General features: G+C 36.8%; 1 long non-coding RNA gene across 2 annotated transcripts; it reads left to right on the forward strand.

Annotated features, from left to right (window-relative positions):
• The first annotated feature begins 1265 nt into the window (after positions 1 to 1265).
• On the forward strand, positions 1266 to 4979 carry LOC148971532 (uncharacterized). Of its 2 annotated transcripts, XR_016147135.1 has the most exons (7): positions 1266 to 1706; positions 1811 to 1883; positions 1980 to 2087; positions 2210 to 2324; positions 2453 to 2560; positions 2796 to 2911; positions 4514 to 4979. It is a non-coding gene; the product is annotated as an uncharacterized LOC148971532 (long non-coding RNA). The 2 variants fall into 2 exon arrangements; XR_016147136.1 differs by lacking the exon at positions 2453 to 2560 and having other exon boundaries at positions 1271 to 1706.
• The last annotated feature ends 12022 nt before the right edge of the window (positions 4980 to 17001 follow it).

Consider the following 17001-nt stretch of genomic DNA (forward strand, 5'->3'; position numbering starts at 1 on the left):
TAATGATGCGAACACACCAGGGTCAGAGATCACATACCTGGAACGAGATGGACAGCATTTCCTAAATAGATGGACAATGGCAAACTGTATTTCTTATTTCTTCTTCTGCAGATGTGTCATTATTTTCTAATGGCTTAGAATGGCTCCTGATCTCTGTCTCATTGAAATTACTTTTGTCCAAGAACAAAATGAAAAGTTCAAGGTTAATCATGGCAAAGAAGAATGAAAAGAAGCAATTTTTCCTGAGCCATGTCTACGGATTCCAGATGGCGAATGCACAGTAATTATTTTTAATTCAATTAAAATCCTCTCAAAGGACACTGAAATCTAGTGTTGTAGCCGTTTTTCTATATTTCATTGGAGTTTATTTAATATAATTCATGTATTTGTTTATTAATATTATTATTATTATTTGGTATATTTATATTTGTATTTATGTACTTATTTATTTATTTATCAGGCACCTGTCGGGTTAGGAAGAGAGATATGTTATTGTGTGTGGGCGGAAGGGGAAGGGACATGAAAGAACAGATGTTTGGTTTTGGAAAGGGTGGTTTTTCACCGTTTTTTGACCACTTCGCTAACTTGGTTTGGATTTTTCGTTTGTTGAAGTTATAAACTTAATTTAGAAATGTGTTAGAAATAAAACTTTTGAATTGAAGACTGCGTTTGGAGTGGAGTGCGTGCAAAATAATTAATCACCGTTTCCTGAATCCAAGGTCGGCATCGAAAAGCCGACACATTTAGTGAAATGCATTTAGGACTGTAAAATTGGTGCCGGCATACTGTACATTTCTAAACTTTTGCCGGCAATTGAATCATAAAGCCACGTTCATTTGTATGCAAATGAAGAAATGTATAGGATTTTATTATTTAGGGATAGGGTTAGATGATCCTGTACGGCTGTTTTCTTTTAAGGTGCAAAATGGGTTCGTATTGAAGAATATACACTTTTTCAATATTATGGAAGTGAATGGGGCTATCAAGCTTCAAAAGAACAGGAAAGCACCATGTCATTAATGTTGTCATGTTGTTGAAATAACTTAAATATCCCAGTTGATTATACTTAAAAATGTAAGGCAGCAACTTTTTTTTTTTTTTTTTTTTTTTTTACAGCTTGACTATAAAGTGTGTAACATTTTGTGTAGTATAGGTCAGACTAACATACTGTATAGTCTTTCCCTAAACACCATGGTTGAGCTTTTTTGTATTTAGCAGGGGTGCGTTTCCCAAAGCCAACTATGGTTGCAGTAAAATCTCCAGTGTTGAAATCCTGGTGTTAAGGACTTTTAGAGTAAAGTGTTAATTTTCTGGTGTTGAATTTCAAGGGATTAACACTGCTAGTGTAAACCACACTCTCTGGCTGGTGAAAATATGTGGAGTTATACACCAGATCTGCTTTGAGAACACCGAGAGTGTTACTAGTCACATCCGGGACATTTACGCGCTGGGCGGGACGAAACGAGTTGAAACTTTCTTCACAGGCGCCATTTTCTTTGACTCGAGTCGCAAGACATGCGAGGAGGAAACACGCATTTATTATGCGTTAAATCGCATTTATATATTCATTTTATAACACCATATTGTTTTATAACAATATGTATGTGCTGTGGACGAGCAAACCGCTCTCAGAAGGGGTATTTTCTATGACGCGCGATGCGGAGCAGACCAGGATGGGTTTGCTTTTTAACAGGGAAACAACGAAAGTAAGTGTTTTCTAATTCACATAGCCAATATATTTTATAACACATTGATTCAAAGCGATATTTAAATGTTCTGCGCGATTAAACGGTCGAAATTCTTTTCAAAGACGACATCATCTTTGAAACACGGAGCTGACGAGGAGGAGGCTTGTAGCTAACGTTAACAGGGAAACACCTAAAGTAAGTGTTTTTAACATAATTTACCACATGAATTTCATGGCATTATATTGTTTTGTAACGATATTTATGTGATGTGCGCGCCTAAACCTCTCACAGTCTAGGTCCTGCATCTTCTTTGACTCGTGACCTGCTCGTGACGCATTTCAAAAAGCAGTGCAGAGTGCAGACACGGAGTTTGCTTTTAACAATAAAAACACCGATTAAGTAAGTGTTTAACTCATTTACTATACGTGTTTTATAATATTATATTGTTTATGACGATATGTGTGATGTGCAAATATCATAAAGGATTTATCCTAAAACTATCTTTTACTCTCGTCTGCCAGCAGACCTAACGTTAACGTATAAAACAGAAGAACAACTCCACAAACTGCGGACCAACAATGCACGTGGAATTTGCACTTTATTTCCTTATTTGGAGGACCAATCTTTTTAGAATGGGTAAGCAAATTGCAATTATTTCAAATTAAATATTGATGCAAAATGTATTTATCAGATTAACTTTTGGTTGATATTTGGAGATGCTTTAATGTTTAAATGTATTGATTTTTACAATTTGTGTTTGCTAGGAGCATTTCTATGATGCACTATGATTTATATGAAGTGACTAAGGGTACCAGGCTTGGTGTTTAAAGACTGTACAGACTAGAACCTGGTGATGGAAAGAGAACAGATAAGTTAACATATGAGAGAGTCATGGGCACAAACAAAAAATAATCATAGCTTGGTTGTTATTTGGTATAGCTAGATTTTCTTTGTTTCATAACACTCATTTTGAATTTGTCCAGTCAAATTAATTTACAAAAGTAAATCTAGTGTATATATATATATATATATATACTTAAAATAAGATTTCGAACCAATGGTTTTCATGATTTGACAAGGAGATGTTTTCTTGCTGTTTAATTTTAGACTCAACTGATTGGAAAATCTCTGCCCATCACCTGCCCCCAACATACAAAGCCACAAGACGGGAACACCGATCCTTCCGGAATCCGACGGCTGACAATTTAGTGAGATTTCTTAAGGTGCGTGTCTTTATTTTTTCTTAAAGTGTTAGTTCACCCACAAATGGAAATTCTGTTATTAATTACTCACCCTCATGTCTTTCCAAACAAGTGAGACTTTTTCATGTTCACAACACAAACAAACATATTTTTAATGAAATCGGAGAGCTTCCTGTCCCTCCATTGACAATCTACACAACTACCACTTTCAAGCCCCAGACAAAAGTACATCATTAAAGTACTCCATGCAACTCCAGTGGTTTAACATAAATGTTTATTAAACTATGCAAGTGCTGTGTTTGCAGCAAAAACACATTTACAGCTTAATTTATTAAATATTTATTTCCAACATGCGTTCATGACAAAGTTACAACTCGTGCTTGTTGTTGATGTGCATGTATGTGCATTGAAGATTAATATTTTGTAAATAAAGTTGAGTTAAAATTGTCAAAAAGGTTGAGGTTAAACCACTAGAGTCACATGGATTACTTTTGATTTCCTTTATACCTTTCCGTGGTTTTTGAAGTGGTCGTTGAATAGGCTTTAGATGAATGGACAGAATTCTCTTAGATTTCATTAAAAATATCTTTATTAAAGGGACTGTTCACCCAAAAATGTCAATTCTGTCAGTAATTACTCACCCTCATGTTGTTCCAACCTCACAAGACTCATTCATCTTCGGAACACAAATTAAGATATTTTTGATTAAATCTGTGAGCTGGATCACTCCTCCATAGGCTTCTAAGGGATCAAAACTTGCTGGCCCAGAAAGTCATTAAAGATATTGTTGATTACAGAAGCGCAATCCTAAATCCAATCCAAACGAGAATGCTTTGTGTGCGCAAAAAAACTAACAGAAATTACGACTTTATTCAACTATGCATTTCCTTCTCTGTGGGCCTCGAGATGGGCTTCTCGTAGTGTAACAGCGCAGCGCCTCGGTGTTGTACGTCACACACAGGCTCACTATTGGCTGACGCTGGTCGTGTGTGTGTGTGTGACGTACAACACAGTAGCGCTGCACTGTTACACTGTTAACTTGCTCAGGCCCACACAGAAGAAAATGAATAGTTGATTGTAATATTTTTAATTTTTAGTTTGTTTTGCGCACAAAAAGTATTCTCGTCACTTGATAAACTTAAGGTTGAGCCACTGTAGTCACTCTGACTATTTTAACAATGTCTTTAATAACTTTTATTGGCTGCCAAGTTTCAATCCCTTAAAAGGCTTTGCAGGAGTGATCCAGCTCTCAGATTTAATCAACAATATCATTCATTTGTCTCCCGAAGATGAAGGAAAGTCTTACCGAGTTGGAACAACACGAGGGTTGAGTAATTAGTGCTAGAATTTTCATTTTTGGGTGAACTATCCCTTTAAGTGTTCCCAAGATGAGCAAAACTCTTACTGGTTTGGAACAACAAGGGTGAATAATTAATGACAGAATTAAATTTTTTGGATGAATTAAATCTTCAATTTTCTTGGAAATCAATAAATGCAAGTCTTAATCTAACCAAAATGGTTTCTTGTTTGAGTCGATGATTGAACTTTTTTCACCATAAACCTGCTGTATTTATGAAACACAAATGGTATTAATTGTAATTGATCTGGTTTTGTGTTGTCTAGGTACCCAGTCCTACAGGATTTTTCGAGAAAGTTGGATCTACACAGCTTTTGCTGCTCTGTGAAACAACTATGCACTGAACTTTACTGTTAGTGACTGGAGACACACACGTGATCCACTCATATCCTGCTACTGTTCTTCATCTGCTGAATGTTTTTGACTCAAGCACTGCTGTACTGTTGCAAAGTCAAAGGTACTGAATCAACTTCACTGACACAGGACTCACATTCACTGATATGTTCAGGACACCATTTGATCACATCATATAATTCTGATTACAGTGCATTCATCGTTTATTTTAAAAGTTAACCTATGATGTAAACGTGTTTGTTCGGTAATAAAAAAAATAGTTTGCTTGAAACAACTGTTTACATTTGCCTTTATTTTCAACTTTACAATGAACTGAATTCTACTATGATCCCATACTTTCTGGATTGTTTTGAAATAAAGTTTTGAAAGAGTAATAAAGAGTTATGTGTTTTTCAAAGTGAAATTATTCTTTTCAGATTTAAAGAACTGAAGAAAATAAACTGACAAATCATTTAAGTACAGTAGGTAATGCATAACCCTAATAAGAAAAACTGGTAACTTCTTTGGTGTTTTTATTTGTAAAAATGTGTTCTATTAACACCAGGATGGTGTAATTTGACTACTATAAGGTTGAAGAAGTAAACACTGGCAGTGTTGTTGTTATCTGCATTGGTGTTAAAATTCCACTCTCTTAGTGTTTGAATTGTAACACTGTGTCGGTGTTGAGAGAGGCAACACTTTTGAAAGTGTTGAAGTAACACTTTGTGGGTGGTTCCCAAATATACACTTTTAAAGTGTTGAAATTAACTCTTTTGGTGTTGATTTCCGGATTTCAAATTTACTGTGTGCAAGTTCCATCTTTACCAATAGATTTCAATGGAAATTTCGATCATAGTTAGCCAGAGATGTATTTGGGAAATTAACCCTTGGAAAGGACTCTTGAACAGGTCACTGTTTCGAAAGCCCCATACATTTTCAGGGAAACAACGACAAAATTGCTAGTATATGGGAGAAAGTATTTTACCTGAAACATTCTACATCTCCTTTAATTAACTTGTTTCAAAGTATCTTCCTCAACACTGGGCCTGTTAATCTCTCAGTATGAGTAAGCATTATGTTATCGCTGGGTTTTGGCTGGCAAAAAAACAAACAAATTCCCAGCTCACAAGTACTTGGCATCCTTACTGAAAAAAGTAAGAAAACCAGAATAAAAAGGCTTTATCTCACCTCTGCAAATGTGCTGCCTGCGTTTCATCGGCCCCGAGCACGACCCTCCCTTGTGAAATCCATTCCTTTCTCCCATGCTAGTTCCCACAGGGCCGTGTGGGAGCTGAGCGCCTTATTGAAACTGCCATCTTACCCTGTGACTAAAAAAAAAAAAAAGAGAGAGAGAGAGAAATCACAGACAGACCACTTCTCAAATAGACAAGTAATAAGTCTTGGTCAAGAGATGAACACTTTTTTGAGTATAAATTGGCCCCAGGCTTTAAATTTAAAGCAATTTTTGTATTACTCTGACGCTCTGAATATAAAATAAGTACAGAATGAGAGGGCTTTGAAATTGTGCAGACAACAGCAGTTACAAACAGCAGTGCCATGAGTCTGGTAACCAGGCAGCTAAAAAATGGCAAGCACATTTTAGAGAGGAAAAAATGCTGAACTTTAAGGTCAGCAGATAGTGAGACATATAGATTTCCCTGGAGGTCTTTGATTTAGACAATGCCACTGTCATATTATTTATGATTCTGCTTACATTTCTTCCATAATCTGACCTTACATTTGAAGCAGGAAAGGGCACATCTTGCTGTAATACCTCAAGTTGCTACCAAGCAATGCGTCAGTTTGGGGTAGAAATGCTTGAAGGTGATTTCAGTACACTGCAGTGTCAACTAGGGGTGTAACAATATATCGTGCCACAATATATTGCAATACAAAAATGCAACAATATGTATCGTAGATAGTGACAATATGCATCGTGGATGGTTCTCCCAAAATAAAAATTACTGTGTGAGAAAAAAATTCAAGTTTTCAGAGTTTTAGTGTAAGTACTACATTAAACTACTATAATGTTGATTATAATGTATAATGATGCAATGGGGGTATTGTGGGTCCTGATAATGCCAAATGTCTGATGTTACCAATAAAAAGTGGCTGACATTATTGTAAATATATCTAGTCGGTGAAAGCGTGCAAGCATATTCATCTACAATAATTTCAGCTTCAGAATAATGTCACACGCGACGCGATAAAATTCCAGCGACAGCAAGTGTCTGTCCACACTAGACGCGACGCGACTGTGAGACGCCACACATTCAGAACAGCGTGTGAGAGTCTCTCTGTGAAAGCGCACTGTTGGCCCGCACTTGCATTGAATAGGGGTAAGGACATAATCAAATCAAGAAATAACATTATTATTAAAAATCAAAATATTAACAAAATATACTCATTGACTAATTTTGTTATGAAGTACAGTTGTATGTTTGCATAGAATTCATTTTGAACGCTATATTACATGCTTTCAAAATCTGAGGTAAATTATCCGTTATGGCTTGTGGCACAGTGAGCTATTTTTAACTAAAAATAAATAACGTATACTCGTAACCAGTGTAATTTCTTCATTCTGTCAGCCGCGACGTCGCAGAAATAGGAACAGTTTCTAAATTAGAAACTTCGCGTGTCGCCGTCGCGTTTGGTTAGGACAAAAACTCTGATTAACATGGAAAAGATTTTATCGTGTGTCGCGGCGTCGCGTTGCGTGTAGTTAGGACACGGTGTTACAATCACCAAGTCTTTACTCACTGAGTTCTATCTATTGTTTAACTGTACTTCACTATGGAGTGTCACTGTTATACGTGCATCATAAATATTGTGCATATTTTCAATATTTAAATGACTTCAGGAAAGATGTCAATAAAACAACAATAGTCCTAGGAAAGCAACTATCTGCCATTTTACATTGCAGTCATTTAAATGTTAGTACAGTATTTATTATAGATGTGTGTCATAATAAAGTAGTGAAATATGGTGCCTACTGTTGTGTAGGGGAAAAGGCAGAGGAATGATCAAAATACATTTTCGACCCTTCTTCACCAATAGCAGCAGCTAAAAAGGCTCCCGACACAATAGCACTCTGTGGTACAGATGCATGTATTATTATATTTCTCAGCATTTTTATGAAGACACTGCTCTAGAGCATCACCACGCACTCCACACACAACTTCACATATTCTGCCAAAAATTTAATTCTATAATGGCTTTTTTAAGTGGTGCATTTGCTTAAATTTGGCTAATTTCCTGACCAATCATTTGTAATTAAAATAATTAAAAGCTTAGTGTTTAGTCATTTTAGGGCTTGGCCCATTTTTTTCCAGGAGTGTAGATGAGACTTTTTTTGTGAAGATGTTTCTGCAACTGCTACTGAAATGCAACACAATAAGACAATACGAGGATTTGAAGAATCAATATCAAGACCATGAAGGAGTAATGAACTCTGAAATATTGAAAAACTGAACGTTAATATTTTTTATAATATTTTGATACAGATAGCCTTTTCTCTCCCCTATTTTAGCCTCTCTTTTTTTTAGGATTCTGGGCCAGCCAGTCCTCTAACATAATCTACACTGGGCCATCTGTTGGATCACTAGCTCAAGTAACAGTTCATTCCAGAGGCTCGTCCTCCTGGCCTGTATGGGAATTGCTTTCCATGATCTCTTCAACTCTGTCTGGATTGACTGAAGCACTGAAGATGAAGAGCCACTCTTCTCATCCTCTCAGTTTCTACTTCTTCTGAAAGTGTCTCAAGGTAAGACTGGTGAGACTAGTTCAGCAAAACACAAGTCCCTTGTGGCCATTAAAATCATATCAGACATAGCCATAGGTTAAATTAATTATTATTTTATTGAAATATATAGGGTTAGAGCTATGCGCAAAAGTTTGTAATACATACGATTTTTTATTTATTTTATTTTTTATCTCATATACCCACCAACGTATACAAATATAAAACTGTAATATTGTGAAATATTACAATTTAAAATATTGTTTTCTATTTCTATTTCTTGTTTTCTAGAGTATTTATGTTCTTTTTATGAGTGCATTTTCTCAATTCATCTGCCTCTATAGTCCAGACACATTGAGCTGTTGCTCATTTGGCACACGCAGGTTCAAATCTAACCAGTTATGGTGGAATACCTTTCCCCCATTTCAGTTAGTTATTTAGAGTGTTGAAATATTAGTTACTGAAAACTTTCCCATTATAGCCAACCTATAATTCATCAAATCAGCAGAAAATGTCTGGCAGAGACAAAAATTTCAGTGGATTGGGAAAAGGCAAAATGTGAAGAACAAATTGAGTATAAATGGAAACAGATGTTGCAATTAAGAGTGAAATTTTCTACTTGGCTGCAGATATCGGACCATTGATCTATATTTAGAGGACAGTAACTTTATTCGAGTATGTGTGTGAGAGAGAGAGACTCAGCCAAACCACATAGGTAAAGCAGGCGGCAGTTCCATATACGGTCAAACAATCAACAGTTTCACAAACAAAATTCATCCACAACAACTAAAATGAAATTCTGCAGTGTGTGCATTCCCAATGCATTCTCATCCCAAGGCGTCATATACTGACGTTTTTGCCAATGCGTAGATCCAACACACATGGTACCCTTTAGCGTCAATATAACACACTTCGGTTATGGATAGGTTTAGGTCTGGGGTAGGGTTAGGGTTAGACCACTAGGAGGCGCCTTCTGGCCCATATATATCTGCATCTCAAATTGACACTAAAGGGTGCGCATTGACAAAAGCATCAGTATATGACGCCTTGGGATGAGAACGGGCTGGCTTTCCCGTCAGAAACAAGTATATTTTCATTCATGAGTAATGCAGTTAGTGATTAAAGGGATACTCCACTTTTTTTGGAAATAGGCTCATTTTACCACTCCCCCAGAGTTAAACAGTTGAGTTTTACCGTTTTCAAATCCATTCAGCCGACTTTCTGATATTAAAAAGAATATCAGTAACCAGACAATTTCTGGTCTCATTGACTTCCATATAGGAAGAAAATATATATGGAAGTCAATGAGACCAGAAACTGTCTGGTTACTGATATTCTTCTAAATATCAGAAATCGGCTGAATACATTCAAAAATGGTAAAACCTAACTGTTTAACTTTGGGGGAGTGGTAAAATGAGACTATTTAAAAAAAAAAAAAAAAAAGTGGAGTATCCCTTTAATTAGTGAGAAGACAAAAGCGGGAAAAGTGTGGATGAAATTATAGAACTGTTCGAAAATTAACATAATGCCTTTTCCTCATTTTGACCAATTTCCAAAGCAGATTTGCATGCATCCTTTTAGGAACAGGCAATCCGATTCAATAAAACAAGCATGGCAAAAAAAAAAAAAAAAAAAACTGCATTAAAGATGGAAGTGCCATTTGCCTATGAGGGCGAGCAAATGATGACAGAATTTTCATTTTTGTGTGTACTTTTCTCACTATTTTTGAATGAAGCTAATTCAACTCTGTTATTTAATTGATGAATTTTGAATTGAATCAACACTGAACTGACTCAAAGTAAATAACAACACTATTGTTGTCTGTATTGCCGCTTATCTGAATGGAACTCATTTTATATTTGATGAACTTTACACAGTTTGAACTGAATCCACACTGAACTGACTTCAACTGAATAATCTTCTGAAGAGCTGCTTTACTGCAGAATTTGAATTTGTCTCAATATTTGATGATGTTTGCATCATTGATCATCACTTTCCTGTTTGTCACTGTGAAGCTGCTTTGAAACCATCAGTATTGAGTAAAGTTCTGTGGAAAATAAATGTGACTTGACTTGACATCCACAAACTGACGTCTAGGGATGCACAGCTTTAGTTCCAGAACTTATGACGTGACAATGAATCAGTATAGCTTAAAATCCTTATAAGGCCTTTTGATTCTTCAGATAAGCATGTCTCATTGCTCTTCCTTGTGATGGGTAATATCAGACATGAATGCCAATCTCGATGACAAGTTTTTTTTATATATATGTGGCTCCTTGGAGGTCAATGACAGGCTTTTGTATTCTTACATCAAACATTGTGTCATGAGCACTGAATGGCATGACTTCTGTACTGAGAGATTAATAGCATTCACAGAGAGAGAGAGAGAGAAAGCTATTGAGCCCATTCACCTCAGCCATGACACGACCATGGCATGAAAGTCCTTCTCCATAATCGTTTCCTTTTTCTCCTGCACAAAGCGCAGACATCATGGCAATCAGGACACTCATTTTCTGCAGATTGGATATGACATTTGACACGGGTATGACAAATCTAATAAATACGCTCTTTATGCATGTGACAATTTCACTTGTGCATTCAGAGAGCATTGGCGAGGTCAGTCAGGAGAGGGCAGAGAAGAAATTGATTTTTCTAGAGACTGTAAGAACAGTGGCTATTGGCACATTAATTATTGAAGCAGGCTTATTTGTGATTCAATTAAAGGTATAGCGGAGGATTTTCTTTTTACGGGTGGGTAGCCTATACTATGGTCCACCTAAGTGTCAATCATTCTGGTGATATGTTTACATAAGGCCGTCGTTCGTGCTAGTCCCTATGTAGTTTTCACTTTCAGGTGTATTATGTGTGATGAGTTACGGTTTCAGCCATTCCTTTGAAAATGGCTGAGGGTCGAAAGAAAAAAAATGTATACACCAGAATGATTGACACTTAGGTGGACCAATAGGCTTGGTCATATAGGCTACATATAGGCTATATGAATCATGTAGGCTACCCAATCGGAAAAAGAAAATCCTCCGCTATTCCTTTAATGCCTTTCAGAAATAGCGTATATTTCTATTTTCACTCTTTCTCTGATTGCCAGATAAGTAGATGTTTATATTTAAAAATAGTTACAAACCAGCACTTTTTCTTTGCCCATTAGTCTGTTATTGGCCATTAGTAAGCCCATTAGCCGTTTTACTGTTACAAATGCTATATTGCATGGAACTGCACCCAAGACTATTACTCACTGCATGTTGAAGTTGTGTATATGGATGCATCACATAAAAGTTTTGGAGTCTTGTGTGACTGCGTTAGCATTTAAACTGCAGTTCAATAAATTCCTTGACATCCGTGGTCAATTCAATTCAAATGTCAACATATGCAATGAAGGAAGACAGTTCTTAAATGCAAAATTTGACCAAATTATCATTAGAAACAGCATTTTTCTTGTGAGAGCGTGTTGGCTGGTATCGTTAGTTGGTATTCAAGAGGTTAACTTATGAAAGACTTCAGACAAACAAGCTCATCTCTGCCGCTTAACTTTGCCTCAGGCCGAAATCTCTGTTCTTTTCATTTCTCTTTTTTGGGTTTCTTTCATTTTATTTTCACAGTTTGTTGCCATCGAGTCAGACTTCAAACTGCAGGGTGTGGATGAGCTCAATGGAAAAGCGTATGTGATATAAAAAAAATATTTACATTTGCTATCATAGGATTACAGTGCATGAACAAACATAGACTGCGATGCTAAAGCAAGTCCATTAAGTCTGTGGTTATATCACACTGAGCATGTTCACCGTAGGTATATTACAAGAAGTCTTCAGAGAGGCCTCACTGTTATCAAGCTTTTTTCTCATTACGAAAGAGATGAAAGCATAATGGCTGCTCCGTGCACACACTCCTATGTGTGAAAAGAGGTAAGGCATATCAGGTTTTGGAGCCGATGGGAATGTGATCTGTTGTAGCCTTCCTCTGGCCCATTCATGTCCATAGCTCCCATTCCGCCTGTTATATCTCTGTTTTCGTTTTCCCTGAACAGGACAAAAGCCATTATGTTGACACTCTAAATAGAGTTTTAATGATCTTGTGATTCCACACTGCTATGTTTTAAAATGAGCAGCCATACGGAGAGACGCTCTTTAGGATCGTCTCATTGCACCATGGTGCCTTTGAGCCTATGAAAAGACAGGCACATTTAAAGACCCAGGAGGGCTTTTTTAAATGGGAGAGTATGCAATGGTCTACTTTAGACATACCACATTTGCACTCAACCTTACAGAGCATGCTACACAACTCCTTGTCCAAGCACTTGTTTTATCCAGACTGGACTATTGTAATGCTCTTCTGGCTGGTCTTCTAGCTTGCTCTGTCAAACCTCTACAATTGATCCAGAATGTTGCCTCACAAAATTGCATTGGTTGCCAGTTGCAGCTCGCATTAAATTCAAGGCTCTGACGTTTGCCAACAGAACAACCACTGGCACTGCTCCCTCTTACCAAAACTCATTACTTCAAACTTATGTGCCATCCAGAAACTTGCGCTCTGCTTGAGAATATTGTCTTGTGGTACCATCTCAAAGAGGCACAAAATCTCTTTCAGACCTTTACCATGACTGTTCCCTGCTGGTGGAATGATCTGCCTAACTCAACCAGAGCTTCTGAGTCAAGAAACTGCTGAAGACGTATCCTTTTCGGCAGCACTTGATTCAGTGGTACTAACACTTTCTCTTCTATTCTCTAAAAAAATAAAAAAAAAAATAAACTACTTACGTTTAACTACTTACAATACACTTACGTATTGTTGTCCCACAGTTAGTTTAACTACTTCTATTGTTCTCTTCTATTGTATTCTTCTAAATGAATAAATGTAAATGTCAACGTCCTGATTCCAAATTCCATCTTTTATTAAAAGTGACCCATATCCAATATGTAAATTTACACTATAAACCTGGACAAACCAAACCAATGTCTCATAATACTCTGAGAATTAGTTGACTTGTAGTTGCAAAGTTACTTATAGGTAGTTGAATGTCTAAAGTCGACCATCGAAAAAAAGTGTTTCCAATTATTATGTAAAAAAAATAAATAAAATAAAATAAAATAAAAGAATGAGATCACATTGTTTAACACTGTGCAAAAGTCAACCAGGAAATAAAGCATAAATGATTTAAAGCGGGGAGAAAAGTCAATATGATATCAGTGATTTATGAGACTCTCAAAGATCAGTGGAAGGGACAAGCCTAGAATTTGAGTCAGTTGTTACTCTTGAAACATGCACGAATCATCTGCTCTCACATGAAAACAGTGAGGTCCACGATATTGAGTTAAACATTAATGAGTCTCAGTTCCCATAATGCTCTGAGACGTGTTGTGAATCTCCATCAAAACCCTGTGGATGATTTGAGAAATCGCTCCCTCTTGCTTCTCTCTCTGAATCCACGAATGAGTTAATCACATATTAGTCAGCCTCACAGTCACGAAGCCACTGATATTTGCCTCGAAAAAGCCATGCTGTGGTAATCCCTATCTGTGTATGTAGCTGGGTAATGATCATGCCGAGCCTGCTAATCTGGATTTAGAGTTTGAAACACTGCCACTTGCGGCGAGTCCAATCCACGGCTCTTATTTTTCACCTAAAGCTCCTCGGAAGATATTCACCTGGCAAAGAGGGAGACAAGACAACTAAACGGATGCCAACCGTGAAACGTCTGGCAGATCAGACTTTCCTGGATTGAGACGGATGTTGGGATTTAGTGAAACCTGCTCGAGGAATTAGACTATTTATCCCACCAGGTAGGATAGGTGGGATACAACCGAGTTGCATTTTTTATAACAATGCAATTTGAATCTTTTAAATGTGAAATTTACTGCTTTTGAATTGGTTTTCTTTCCATCACAGTGGGAAGGCGGGTTATAACAGTAAATTTCTTCACAAAAACGGTCACAAGCGACCTAAAATATTGACACTTACTCGGCATAAGCTCAATAAATTGTAATTGTAATTGCACAGTACTTCTTCCAGTGAAACTTTAATATATTGCAACGTGTCAACCAAACTTTTGAAGACATTTAGGTCAAAACGTTGCAATATATTACGTAAATATGTTTTAAGCACTTTGAATTGAACTTTCATCAACAAAAATGATTTCAGTTATAAAATAAATTTATGCAACAATGATTTTTTTTCTTTTCACATTTCTACTGCATATTGCAAGTGATGCATACTCCTTTAACATATGATCTCGCATTTACTGTAATAACTGCATTGGTCTGTTTGTATGTATGGATGGATGTAATGATGTGTGGATGTACGGATACGGATGTATGGATGTACGGATGGATGGGCGGACGGACGGATGGATGGATCAGAGTTGTTTGTGGTGGTGGTGATTAGACAAGATCTGCGGTGATGTCACAATTGTGTTACATTGTGGTATATGGAGCTGCCTGAAGTGTACATATGAAGTAGACTCGCTCCCTCGGTCAAAATGGAGGGAACAAGTGTCTGTCCATATAAACTTCCCTCGTCCACTTCACCAATTGGAACGCATTTCAAAATGGTGGCAGGGATTCCCCCAAGGGGAAGTGCTTAGAGAAGTTCACAATTGCGTGTCTAAAAGTGGACTGGAACGCAGCCCGTGTCCCTCGGTCTTCGTCCGTTCTCGTTAATGTAAAGTTGAGTGAGTCTCCTGTTCTGATGATCCTGATTCCAAGTATATTCATTAAACACCATTCTAATTGTTCTCCTTCGTCTTCATGCCTGTTTCCACAACACATTACGCAATAATATAGTGACCTTAAGCTGACTGTTTTAAACAAGTTTACTGTATTGTTATCATTTTCGTTTGTGTCACCTTTATATTCTATCCAACAGCCCAAGCATGCCTACAGGCCTGTAGAATGGGTGTAAAAAAAAGTGCATAAGGGAAATAAACAGTAAATAATACATCAGCTCCATTGCGGATTGCAAGTGACCAAGGGCTTAGGGCGTTCCATTTAAACACGTCAAAACGCCAGTCGTGGGCACCCGTGCTGCAACATAAACAATGACGTACATCCAAGTGAATGAGACGGAGAGAAGTTAGCGGAGGAAGGGCATAAAAAATTGGACTTAAAACCAGCTAGAGTGGTGCAGCTATGATGTTAAAGATTTTCCATGTTTTGTAATGGTTTTTTGATTTATGTGCAAAATAAAGCTTGTGGTAAACATAACTTATTGATGTTTTGCTCTACAATGAAAACTGCACAAACACACCCCAAGCTGTCTTAGTTGCTTATTAAAAACATGCGTTTTCAAAAATGAACATTACTGCTGCAAATATACTGTTACTTGTGGCACATATCAATGTTTCTAATACAAAAAGATAGTTAGATTTGTAGTGTAAAAGAAGTGTTACAACTGCTTCGCCAGTCACCCCTAGTTTTTTTTTTTTTAGATCAGTGATGTGCCTGAAAAGTTTATTATCTTCCAGATAGTCTGTCTCAAATATCATCCTCAAACTAAATCACTTTTGAGTAGCTTATTTTTAATGTCCCTATAGTTCTGAAATCTTGTGAAAAAAAAATTGATAGCTTGCAATAACTTACACAAGTTTAAATTGGAAGTGCAAACGTCCCTATAAACTTTCCTAGACGTATTCGTTTTATTCTGTTTAGGTCAGGAAACCTGGCAGTTTGACTCACACAGGTGAGCTGGTTTTATTGCAATCACTGTAACATTGAGGAGGTTTGAAGCCTGTAGGATACAGAAGCAGGGGTCTCTGGGAATTCAATCAAAGTGAGAGATGAGGAAGGAAATTGAATTAGATACTTCAATTAATTTTCCATTTCTGAATTCTGTATCTTAATACATTTAAAGATGGCTAATGGAGTGATGGACAGATGGAGGGCTTTCATTTGTTTCTCCTCTCCTCTTCATCCTCAATTAATGATTGAGCTGATAAAGATGTATTTAAAAATCTTTAATTAAACTAATGTAGAATGAGATGTAGCTCCATGCGTATTTAATGAGGCCTGGAATCGAACGGCAGAAATATGAAATTGACAGTAAAAACCTCATCTAATTTTACTGTAATTAGAAATGACAAAAATCTCATTATGTTACAACCGACACTTGCAGTGGCAACTGAAGTTCTGCAAGTGTTATTTAATCAAACTATTAGATGCGCATACATTTGCAATTACATTTCCCATCCAGCAATCCACAAGTCTCTTACGTCCCATGAGGCCTTGGGTCTTCCGGTTCGAAGTAAACAAGTGAGACGTGACACTCATTCAACTATCGATCAATCATTAATATTTATATTAAAACGGATTTAATTTGTTTAACTTTTTATCAATTAAAAATGCAATGAAAATACAAAATCCAGTGTGTTTTTCCACGATGAGTTCTTTATTACAAAAAACAAGTTAAACTGGACATTCGGTTGTTGCTAAACTTGAAGATATGCTCTTAAACAGAGACCCTTGTTTGTTCCTAAATAATAATAATAAGGAATCATGTTAAATAGGCCTGTAAAGATACGCGCTAAAACTGAAATCGCGATACTCAGATCTACGATCCCCGTGTCGCGGTGTGAGAAGGCAGAATCACGACACACCCCTTCCAACTCCCAGAGATATCCTTCCTGTCCAGATTCAATATAGCTATCATATCTTTACTAATAGTATTATTTGAAGTTAG

This window comes from Pimephales promelas, chromosome 17 (genome assembly GCF_988280905.1).
Source record: "Pimephales promelas chromosome 17, fPimPro1.hap1.1, whole genome shotgun sequence".
NCBI classification, from domain to species: domain Eukaryota; kingdom Metazoa; phylum Chordata; class Actinopteri; order Cypriniformes; family Leuciscidae; genus Pimephales; species Pimephales promelas.